Source organism: Hetaerina americana, unplaced genomic scaffold (genome assembly GCF_022747635.1).
Source record: "Hetaerina americana unplaced genomic scaffold, ioHetAmer1.1.p SCAF_1, whole genome shotgun sequence".
NCBI classification, from domain to species: domain Eukaryota; kingdom Metazoa; phylum Arthropoda; class Insecta; order Odonata; family Calopterygidae; genus Hetaerina; species Hetaerina americana.
In genome coordinates, this window is record NW_027286069.1 from 29,149,645 (window position 1) to 29,161,633 (window position 11,989).

Below are 11,989 nucleotides of genomic sequence, written 5' to 3' on the forward strand. Positions count from 1 at the left end.
CATCATTTTAGCAAAAAGACAGTATATATACACCAATGGAAAATACCATAAATCTGGAGCTACTGGATTTTTCAAGATAAAATTCAATTCACCAGGAAAATAACTAAGAGTCTGAAGAATAATTACTGTAAATTTGAGAAGTGACTTAAGGTATAAAAGTCGGATGGATACCTTTAATAGAGTAAACAAACTTGATATTTTTTAAAAATATTTTGGAAATAAAAACTTTATAGCTGTTCTAAATAAAGGTATGATACTTTTTTCTCCATTTAATTTATTCAAAATGCATTCTTGTCCTTGATTCTTTTGGATTTCAAAGTAACACCTAAATTAGTACAAATTAGGATGCAAGATAATTAAAAATGTTATGTCGGCACATTTTTGACTCAAAGATTCTAACCTAATTGAAATGACTTCCATTGGGACCTAATACTCATAATCAATGTATGTTTTTTAGTCCTGGTGGCAACTAACTTAATGGAGATGACTGACAAATAAATGTGTGCATAAGGTAATATGCCTTAATCAGAATGATTATTTAACATGTATTTTTCAAATGATGGAAAAAAATCAGAAATGCTGCATTCAATATTATTATTTGCCAGGAAAAATGCATTACTGAGAAGTGAAATGAAACATCAACTCTCTGAAGGTAGGTAGCTATTTACTTCATTGGCCTCACTATTTCATGGTCACAGCTTTTCACTCAACTTATGTTAGTCTCTTCATAATGCTCTGCATTCACGAATTCACTCTGTACCTAAATGTTTATTGTAATATACTCATGATCAATTGCAATATGATCCTGTTAACTGGGCTAGTGGCATCATATGATATGGAAATAAATTTTGGGAAGGAGAAAAGTTTTAGGGAGGTAGACTTCATATGCAGTACCTGACAAGGCAAGTCCAATTTTAGAATGTTACCCAATGAGAGGAGTGCACTTCATAATTGTATGGAAAGATGCGAACAAGCTTTTCTCTATGGAGATCTGAGTTATATACAGCGGAGGGGAAGAGTATCAGCAAGGAGTGGCTACAATACTGGACAAAAAGGTAAGTAGAAGTGCAGTAAACTGAGCAAGCGATTGATAGAATATTATTAGTTGGAGTAAAAGTGGGAATCAATGAACTTAACCATTGTTCAGGTATACTTGCCACCAAGAAACCATAGAGAGGTAAGGTATATTATCAGTTGGAGGAAATAATTGGGGGTGTTCCTGGATGGGAACATTTGATAGTTATTGGAATTGGTGATGCTTGGCAAAGGAAGAGATAGTAGTGGGGTTGTAGATTACAGTTTAGAAACATGAAATAACCATGGAGAGAAAGCAATAGAGTTCATTAGGAGACAGGAGTTCATAAAAACCAACATTTGGTTAAGACACTACAAAAAGCATAGGTACACATGGGATATGCTGGGAAATTCAGGAAGGTATCAGTTAATCTATATTATGGTTAAGCACAGTTTTGAAATGTCTTGATAAATTTTCAGTTTCCCAGGAGCAGACGTGGACTCTATTTGCAATTTAGTTATTATGCTGTGTAGCATCTGATTCAAAAAGGTAAAACGGAAAGTAGTTAAGGAAATGGAGTATAAAAACACTAATTGGTTTGAAAAGAAGGACAAGTATCAGCTGGCTGTATAGAAAATCATGAGTGCGAAAAGAGTCCGGTACTATTGAGGAAGAATTGTTACATGTAAAAAAGGGATATTGAAAGCCGCCGAGGAAAAGACATGAAAAAGACAAAGAAGCCATGGATTACAGATGATATGATTAGAAAGATAGATGAGAGGAGTAAATGGATGAATATAAATTGAGTTAGGAAGAGTAGAGTTACATAGTAAACTGAAGGGTAAAAAATAGGGAAAAGAAGCATTGTGGAAGACACAGTGCAAGAATATGGAAAGCTTACAGAGGAAGGGTGAAATTTGTGCACTATATAGGAAGATAAAAGATCCAAGAGAGATAGAAGGAATGTATGGAAGAACTGTATGGTAAAGAACTTAGGCCAGCAAGGTTAGACATAGAGAATATGAGATAGAGGAGGATAGTTTAGTTCCGATCTTACTCGATGTCAAGATATAAAAGGTATTAAGGGAATCAAAATCAAGTAAGGCAGTGGGGGTTGACAACATTCTTCTGGAACTACTAAAAAGGTTTAGGAAAAGATGGGAGGAAGAAATTTTATGGACTACTTCGTAGCATTTATGAGGGAGGGATTTGGCAGAAGACTTACTCAAATCAGTTTTAGTTCATATCTCAAAAAACATAAAGGTATATGTGAGGAATTAAGTATAATAAGATTCATCTTGCATGCAGGTGACTGAAGTGGTTCTCAGAATTATCAATAAGAGGATGGGGACACCAGGGTAAATGATTACTCAGGGGATGATCAGTTTGGGTTGAGGAAGGGGAGAGGCATATGTGATGCCCTAACAATAATATGGTCAGTAATAGAAACCCACATTTCAAAAGCCTCCAATTAAGCCTATCATCCTGCTTCAATGACCATGTTTCCACACTACAGGTATATATTAAAATACTCCATATCAAAGTTCTAAGGACACTTTTCTTAACATCTCTACTCAACATCCCCATCATCAATTCCTTTCAAAAGCTCCCTTCCATTATGCAATTCTTCATCTTATGCCCAACTATTTTGACCATCATCATCCACAACACTTCCAAAATTGGTAAACTGTTCCACCTGCTCTAGTGTTTTCCCTCCTATTTTAATGTTTGACTTAGCATTTCCCTTTCTAGAAAATGACATAACCTTCTTCTATTTACATTCTCGCCCTCTATTCATATTCAAAATTATTTAACATACACATAATATATGATACAACAATATACATTAATATAATATATAATTTAAACTATCCACAGAATTCCAAAATTTTGAATATTGTACCAAATATTACCAATAAAGTGCTCACAAATATATTAATAACACTAGCTAGCTTTTCAAGAATTAATCATGGGACCTACCGCCAGTGTCAAATATAAAATACAAGTTCCTATGTGCCCTCAAATGGTCTCTTTTAAATATAGAATGACTAATCTACCTTGAGCAGAGTTGTCGCACAGTTTTACTGATTGTGGCCTTCATTTATAAACTATTGATAGGGGAAATATTAATAGGACTTAAATGAGTAATATGGATCTCATATTAATATTTGAGCCATGAGAATACATGAAATTATTCATTCAATTATTTTCGAGTATTATTGGATTGACGAAATATTTAAAAAGTCAAAGACAATGTATTGCAAAATAAAACTTCCAACTTTTATAATCTCGAAAATTACTTAAAGGGGATTTCTCCAAGAGAAACATTGAGTATAATAAAATTATTAGATTGAAATCCAAGTCCAAAAAATATTGATAAAATAACTAAAACGTCTTCAAAAGAGTTTTTGGTTTTTGCCTGGGTCCTCAAGGTGTCGAAAGCGCGGACGCAGTCACTCAATCCACCGCACTCCGCGAAAAACCTCGAATCCACGGAATTCCGTTTCGAATTTACCGCGCCTTGCTTTACGTCATTGTATGTGATAGGGCGATTCTGCGGTAGAATTCGGAATCATTTTCCTCGCGAAAGCTTAACCCTTTGGGCCCTCTTCAACCCTCCGCTAGAACTCGAATTTCGCACGAAAACGTGGTCGACTGGCCTGTTCAAGGTCAGATTTGGGGAAAACCGCCGAGCGAGAACTCCTTGAAGGTCGTTCTAAGTCACCTCAAGGGTGCTGAAATGGCACCAAGGAGAGTCAACAGGGCCGCAGAAGTCCTTGCCCAATATTACCCCGCTGATCGATAATTTGCTAAGAATGGAGTATTCATGGATTAATGTCGTATAGTAAATTATTGTTAGCTCCTGCGTTTCTCAACTGATACAAACACTGTAAAATGATTAATTGCTTGTTTCTTTCCTCCAAATAATATCCATAAATTGCCATCAATTTTATTTGCAATCCTTGAAATGCTTGACTATGCTATGAAATCACACAGCTTTGTTAATTCTGAACGCAGAACTTCGTTTCAAAGACTAACACGATCTGCGCAATGATTGGATTACGATTATGTAACAAATCGGACGCATTCTCGAGCCATGAAAATTTTGGAAATTCTTTTGCGCTCGGACGGGAAGGAACCGCCGAGCTCCTCGGCGACCAGCGCAGCACTGCAGGAGCACATGGAAATTTTGGAAATTCTTTTGCGCTCGGGCGGGAAGGAACATGGTGTTTTTCTGGCACCGATGTGGTTATTAGTGACCACATTATGACTTGACATGCGTGACTTGAGTTGACACGGTCACTTTACATGCGTGAAATGCAAGCGCGGAACGTTGCCCTCTGATCGCCTCTCCGCGCTTTCACGTCCCAGCGCATTCTAAATTTCAGAATACTATATATCATATTAACCGTCAATTACCTTTGACAACAGGATAGTTTTGCACTCATCGTTTGAATTATGGTCGTCTTTGAAATGAATTTCTACGTCACGTAATAAAAAAGTTGAGGCACGCACACGATGCTGCTTGCAGTCACAGTGTGATAAATATCGAGGGACGATCGCGGCGTCGACATATTTAAGTTAAATTCTTAATTTGAATATGGCCAACAGCAGCAAAGAGGTCTCACTTACTAGGACTGAGTCATTTACTGACTTAAAGGCACTTACTGGTACACTGAGAACAGTCCTCGGCGACCAGCGCAGCACTGCAGGAGCACATGCGACTAAGTGATACGAGTCGTGCGACGCTTATATATAGCCGTATAAGCGTATAAGCTCGTACATAGCCGCTAACAGAAAATCAGCGTCTGTAATAAAACTATGCGACTTCATTCACGAATCCCTGATTTTAGATTGCTCACAAATGTGTTCTTATGCCTACTATTGAGTACAACAGGGTCATAAAAATTCCGTATGCAATGCCGACTCCTGTGAAGCGAATATGTTTAGGCTGAAGTCAGAAAGTATATTCCAATGCTACGAAAGCAAACGGAACCAATTACTAAGACAAAGTAAATTTATGTTAACGTTGTAGGGGTTTACGGCCGCAAATAGTGACTTCTCAGTGTACCAGTAAGTGCCTTTAAGTCAGTAAATGACTCAGTCCTAGTAAGTGAGACCTCTTTGCTGCTGTTGGCCATATTCAAATTAAGAATTTAACTTAAATATGTCGACGCCGCGATCGTCCCTCGATATTTATCACACTGTGACTGCAAGCAGCATCGTGTGCGTGCCTCAACTTTTTTATTACGTGACGTAGAAATTCATTTCAAAGACGACCATAATTCAAACGATGAGTGCAAAACTATCCTGTTGTCAAAGGTAATTGACGGTTAATATGATATATAGTATTCTGAAATTTAGAATGCGCTGGGACGTGAAAGCGCGGAGAGGCGATCAGAGGGCAACGTTCCGCGCTTGCATTTCACGCATGTAAAGTGACCGTGTCAACTCAAGTCACGCATGTCAAGTCATAATGTGGTCACTAATAACCACATCGGTGCCAGAAAAACACCATGTTCCTTCCCGCCCGAGCGCAAAAGAATTTCCAAAATTTCCATGTGCTCCTGCAGTGCTGCGCTGGTCGCCGAGGAGCTCGGCGGTTCCTTCCCGTCCGAGCGCAAAAGAATTTCCAAAATTTTCATGGCTCGAGAATGCGTCCGATTTGTTACATAATCGTAATCCAATCATTGCGCAGATCGTGTTAGTCTTTGAAACGAAGTTCTGCGTTCAGAATTAACAAAGCTGTGTGATTTCATAGCATAGTCAAGCATTTCAAGGATTGCAAATAAAATTGATGGCAATTTATGGATATTATTTGGAGGAAAGAAACAAGCAATTAATCATTTTACAGTGTTTGTATCAGTTGAGAAACGCAGGAGCTAACAATAATTTACTATACGACATTAATCCATGAATACTCCATTCTTAGCAAATTATCGATCAGCGGGGTAATATTGGGCAAGGACTTCTGCGGCCCTGTTGACTCTCCTTGGTGCCATTTCAGCACCCTTGAGGTGACTTAGAACGACCTTCAAGGAGTTCTCGCTCGGCGGTTTTCCCCAAATCTGACCTTGAACAGGCCAGTCGACCACGTTTTCGTGCGAAATTCGAGTTCTAGCGGAGGGTTGAAGAGGGCCCAAAGGGTTAAGCTTTCGCGAGGAAAATGATTCCGAATTCTACCGCAGAATCGCCCTATCACATACAATGACGTAAAGCAAGGCGCGGTAAATTCGAAACGGAATTCCGTGGATTCGAGGTTTTTCGCGGAGTGCGGTGGATTGAGTGACTGCGTCCGCGCTTTCGACACCTTGAGGACCCAGGCAAAAACCAAAAACTCTTTTGAAGACGTTTTAGTTATTTTATCAATATTTTTTGGACTTGGATTTCAATCTAATAATTTTATTATACTCAATGTTTCTCTTGGAGAAATCCCCTTTAAGTAATTTTCGAGATTATAAAAGTTGGAAGTTTTATTTTGCAATACATTGTCTTTGACTTTTTAAATATTTCGTCAATCCAATAATACTCGAAAATAATTGAATGAATAATTTCATGTATTCTCATGGCTCAAATATTAATATGAGATCCATATTACTCATTTAAGTCCTATTAATATTTCCCCTATCAATAGTTTATAAATGAAGGCCACAATCAGTAAAACTGTGCGACAACTCTGCTCAAGGTAGATTAGTCATTCTATATTTAAAAGAGACCATTTGAGGGCACATAGGAACTTGTATTTTATATTTGACACTGGCGGTAGGTCCCATGATTAATTCTTGAAAAGCTAGCTAGTGTTATTAATATATTTGTGAGCACTTTATTGGTAATATTTGGTACAATATTCAAAATTTTGGAATTCTATGAATAGTTCTATATAATACATACCTGATAATGACGTATGATGAAGTCTTTGATGAACTTTGAAGGCAGAATTGTTGATGTAGCATTCAGTTACTCACCTTAAGCCAATGTTGATCCTTCAAAAAATTCTTGTCTGGACTCAAGATACCAATATTGTTTTTGCTCCTAATTTTATGAAAACTTACAGTCATAGCCCATGGAAAAATATTTCCACCATATCCCAAGCATATGAATTTCACTCACAATGAAACTTGGTATAAAGTGAACTTTTACCCTCACTCAAAGGCTGGTGAGCGGGGCCTGATGTTTTGATTGTAATGTAGCGGGAGCAGTAACAATGTGATCGGCGGGAACACAATGGTTTCGAGGAGACAGCTAATAATAACCGCGCAACGATGAAGGGTGCTGCAAGCTTTCTTTAGCTTATAGGTTATTGTTTGTGCTGGCACTAGAGAATTTGTGCTGTGGCATTTTGTATAAGATAAAAATGTATATATTAGGCGCGTATAAACGTTTGCACGCTGCAGTTTTTAATCAATTTAACGGTAAAATTAGATTTTACATTTTCATCTTAAATTCTTAAGCTTAATTGAAATGGTAAAAGTTGGTCTCTTAATGCTGAATCAACTTAATTGAGTTATATTTTTTCTGTTTTTAAGCAGTTTCACATAAATAGGCTCCACATTTGGAAATCCCAGCTGTACATTCCATGACTTTTTCTGTGAGGCCCTTGCGAAGTCACAAAATCTCTCACGTGATCATAATTTGTGACATATAGTATATGCAATCGACATCCGCGGGGCCTGGGGCTGTTGCACTACTTGCCACCCACAAAGGTCGGCAGTGCCCTCATTTATCCAACCAATTTTTATATAGATGATCGTGGGTGACTGTATTTATGAGCTTTACTTTGAATGAATATGTATGACTGTATACTGAAGGACATTAAAGTTGTTATTACAGTAAAAGAAGAGTGTGTTTCACTGAAAGGACAGCCAAATAAGTAACTTATGAATGATAATCACCCTGCTATTTTTTCATGCCTATACATACATTCATTCCTCCTTTCACATTTGTTTTTATTTAATTTAAGTGAGAAACCCCAAAACCCGGAAATCCAAGAATTGAAATAGGATTTTGATGACAGCTTTCTTTTAGGGCACACAAATATTGTACATAGATCTATCTTCACCAAATGATGAGACTTGAAAAATTAACTTGAGTCAAAGCATAGCCTCAAAAAATTATTAAAGTTGCAAAAGAGTATACAAATGAAGGATGTATGTATTGAATTAAATGGACAGTTAATTAAGAAAGAGCTATTAAAAATGTATGTAGGTAAATACTTGTAAATGACTACCAAAAAGTATTTAGTTTTTAATTTTCTAAAATTATAGCAATGATTGTAGCAATAATGTTTAAGTATATTCCTAAAATTGAGTAATGTAAGGCTGCATTAGTTTTTTGTATATAATGACCCATGGAATAAAAAAATTGAGAAAACCGTACACTTTGGAGACAGAGCTTTGGTGTATGTAAGATTTACTAATCTGCATATTTGACCAAGCCTGACACATTTTTCATATATTTGGCTCCCTTTCTAAGAGAAAGATTTGTATTTATATCAATAAGTCATTGTAATCTTTATTATGTGTCTATGTTGCTATTCTTATGTGTTATACCAAAAATTTGCACTGCATTAATCATTGTTTGATTTTGCAGTGTTCAACTAATGATCAAAGCCAAAATAATGGCAGTCAACATAGACTGTGGGGGTTCATTTATACTGGTCTCCAAAGTGTTAAATGGAATAAACTGTCAAGAATATCTGTACACCATGGCTGTTACATTATGCTTGATTTCATTGTATATACGTTGTTGGTGTCCATTTGTACTGGCCTCGAAGGTGTTCAATGGCATACACTGTTGAGCATGTAACAATACCATGGCTATTGATAGCTTTGGGTAGGAAAATATATTAATCCCAGTTTTATTTATTATGTCTTTAGAATAAACCAGAGCCAACCATAGTTTAAAAGTTTAAAGGAAGAATGGAAACAGAAGATCCCAGACAATTTAGCAAATGAAAAGAGGAAAACATTGACCTACTTATGGATTTTATTTTAAATACACAAGCATCAACTTTTTTTTAATCCTTACAAGGTTTCATTTTCTACAAACACTACAGACTTCAGAGCCCCCCCTAACACAGAAAAAACTTAACAACCAGAAAGTGATAATTTTTAAAGAGGTTATCTTTCTCTCACTCTCCCTCCCTCTCATTCACAGTATAATAATTACAAATAACTTTTTGTAGATTTTTACGTATTGGTAGGTGGTTGTCAATTCAGTATATGAAATGGATTGGGAGCATGGTGAACAGGGGACCATTTTTTTTAAGTATAATTGTGTCAGTCAGTCATTGCTTGGAATTGGAGGACAAATATTTGTCTCTTAGAAAAATCACATGACATCAAGTTTTATTAACTACACCACATCTCTACCACAAGCCTTGGAATCATGGCTAAAAGAGCTTTTCATTGTAAAAGATGGACTTAAAAAAGTGAAGGGGAAGGGTTACAATCAGATGCGCTCACCCAGGCAATGGCCAGCCCAGGATTCATGAACAGTCTTCTTGATTTCAGTTTTTTATCTATTTTTTTGCTTTTAAATATCACTATCTCTCCTGTGATAGAGTACGTGCATTTCCAGACAAAATAGCACAACGTACTTATTGAATAAAATGTTTCCTCAAAATGTAGGGTTGGGTACTCATAATGTGTGTGTATAAAAAAGAAGAATCAAGAGAGACTACGAACAAGGCATCAAACATGAGCTTGATTAGTCTCTATTTGCAGTCAAAATGGTGCAAGATACTCTTTCTCTTTTCATAATAATCTTTTATGAACATATAATTCGTATTGCACCACTATTAAGATGAAACACCCCATCCCCTTCTAATTAACTCACATTTCAGACTATTTTAAATCCTTCACAGTTCTGACATTTGCCTTATTTTCCAAAAGTTTACAACCTGCACCCCAGGTGTGAATATCCCCCATGCTCCCTCTGGGTAATAAGTCAGTCTTCAAATACAAAGGACATATTTATTAGAAAGGATAGCTGAAGAAGTGAAAATAATGGAAACAGCCTCCACCATGAACATTTCAAAGGACAATGCCTCAAGTAGTATGGCCCCATCTGGAACTTTTGGTAACAAAGTGAAAATAAAGTAGCCAAATGTATTTTAAGTGCAATCATAATTCACATAACAAAGAAATGTTATCAGTGTTTCAAGAATTGAAATAGCCTATCCACTGAAACATCAATTCAGTGCAGTAAGAAGTCATGGACCATGTCAAATTTTGAAAACCATTAGGGTCCAAAATAGAATTTCCATCATGATCTACAAAAACATACTTTTCACGTACACTTTGGCTGAAATTCATGCTCATTATCCAATTGAAAATGAAATTTGCAAGTAAAATTTAGTTGCAATAAATGCAATGAAACAATGACATACTTAAAATTCCTTTTCTCACAGTGTTAAAATCATTAGATCCCTCAGTCATCAGCTACATGATAGGCAAAGATGAATGAAAAGTATTTTTCAAGGAAAGAATGCATGAAAAACAAATAAATCTAAGAGTAATTAAAATTTATTAAAAACTCATCTAAATGATGAGTCTGCAAACTTTCTTTATCTTCACGTCTCATTACCCAAAATTAATTGAATATATACAGGAGTAATGGCATTGTCTTAGTGGATACCAGAATGGAAAGTAGAATGTTTTATGACAAGAAAATGCAAATGAACGATAGGAAGAATTTCAAGAGTTAAACTTTCAGGTATGTTGGAAGTAACCATGCCTACTAAATTAAAGTAAGTATGGGTAGCTCATATAGCACAGAACCTTAAAAAATTAAAGGAGGGTTGAGATGCTTAGCTAAAAATTTTTGCCCAGTAGTACATAAAATATCGCAAAAGGTGCAGCAGCTTCAAGAGCTCATGTTTCTCTCTCCCTCATTCCAATGAGTCAGAGTCATTCCTTATAGAGTCCCTTGTCTAAGACAACATGGGAGGTAACTTACACATTCATAACTATTTTTTATCAACTTTTACAGGTTCCTTTTCTTAAGCAAACAGTCATGTCATAAGTCAATTCAAAGGCTTGCCGTAGTCAAGGAAATCCAAGCTTTTGGCGAGGAAGTTTTTATGGGTTTTTCCATTGACCCAGTAATTTTTCGGCCATCATAAATCTCATCATCATATAGATATAATATATATATATAATATGTATATAAATTCTCTGACAATACTGACAACAAACATGCAATATAATATTTTTACACATTCTTAAAAATTGCCTCTTTATGCAAATTCTTTTCTTTTGAAATTCACAAACTTCACAGTGTTTCACACTCTGATATATTCTTTTACAATTAACTCCACGAGAAAATTGCAACTTTATACAATGTCCAACACTTGTATTCACAAAAAAATTCCAGGCGCTTTTTATCTCTCAAACACACAAACATGAAAACAAAAACAGGCAAATATACAAAGGACAGAGAACATGGAGATCATGGTTTTATTCTTGAACCTACTTTTTTTACTTTTTATTTTCATGTCTGCCTCAAGCAAACAACAGCTGGAGGAGAAGGGAATGGAAAACCAAATCCCAAAGTGATCCGCGAATTCTCTGTTATCTTGTGTCAGGGGCTGTGTAGTGAACGTTTCAGGACAATGTTAAGAGGGGCAAGCAAAATAAAAAAATATGCTGCCAGTAAAGGAACAAACTTTGTCATCAATGGGCAAGGGAGAACACATGTATAACACTCGCGCACACATACGTTTGCTATGGTAACTGTGGCCTTGGTTGAGCAGTGGGCGTTATGGGGCAAGTCCCTGTTTCATGCTAATGTGAGAGCAAGTGCAAAGGATTTGGAAGTTGACACAAGTGGTGGAGGATACCCACGTGGCAGTCAAGCTGTTTGGTATGCTTTCACTTAAAAAATGGACTTTGAAAGAAGAAGTGAGGCAAAAAGCATGAAGTTCCTAGAGAAATGCTTCTTACATGCATTTTATAAAATGAGTTTGTTGAA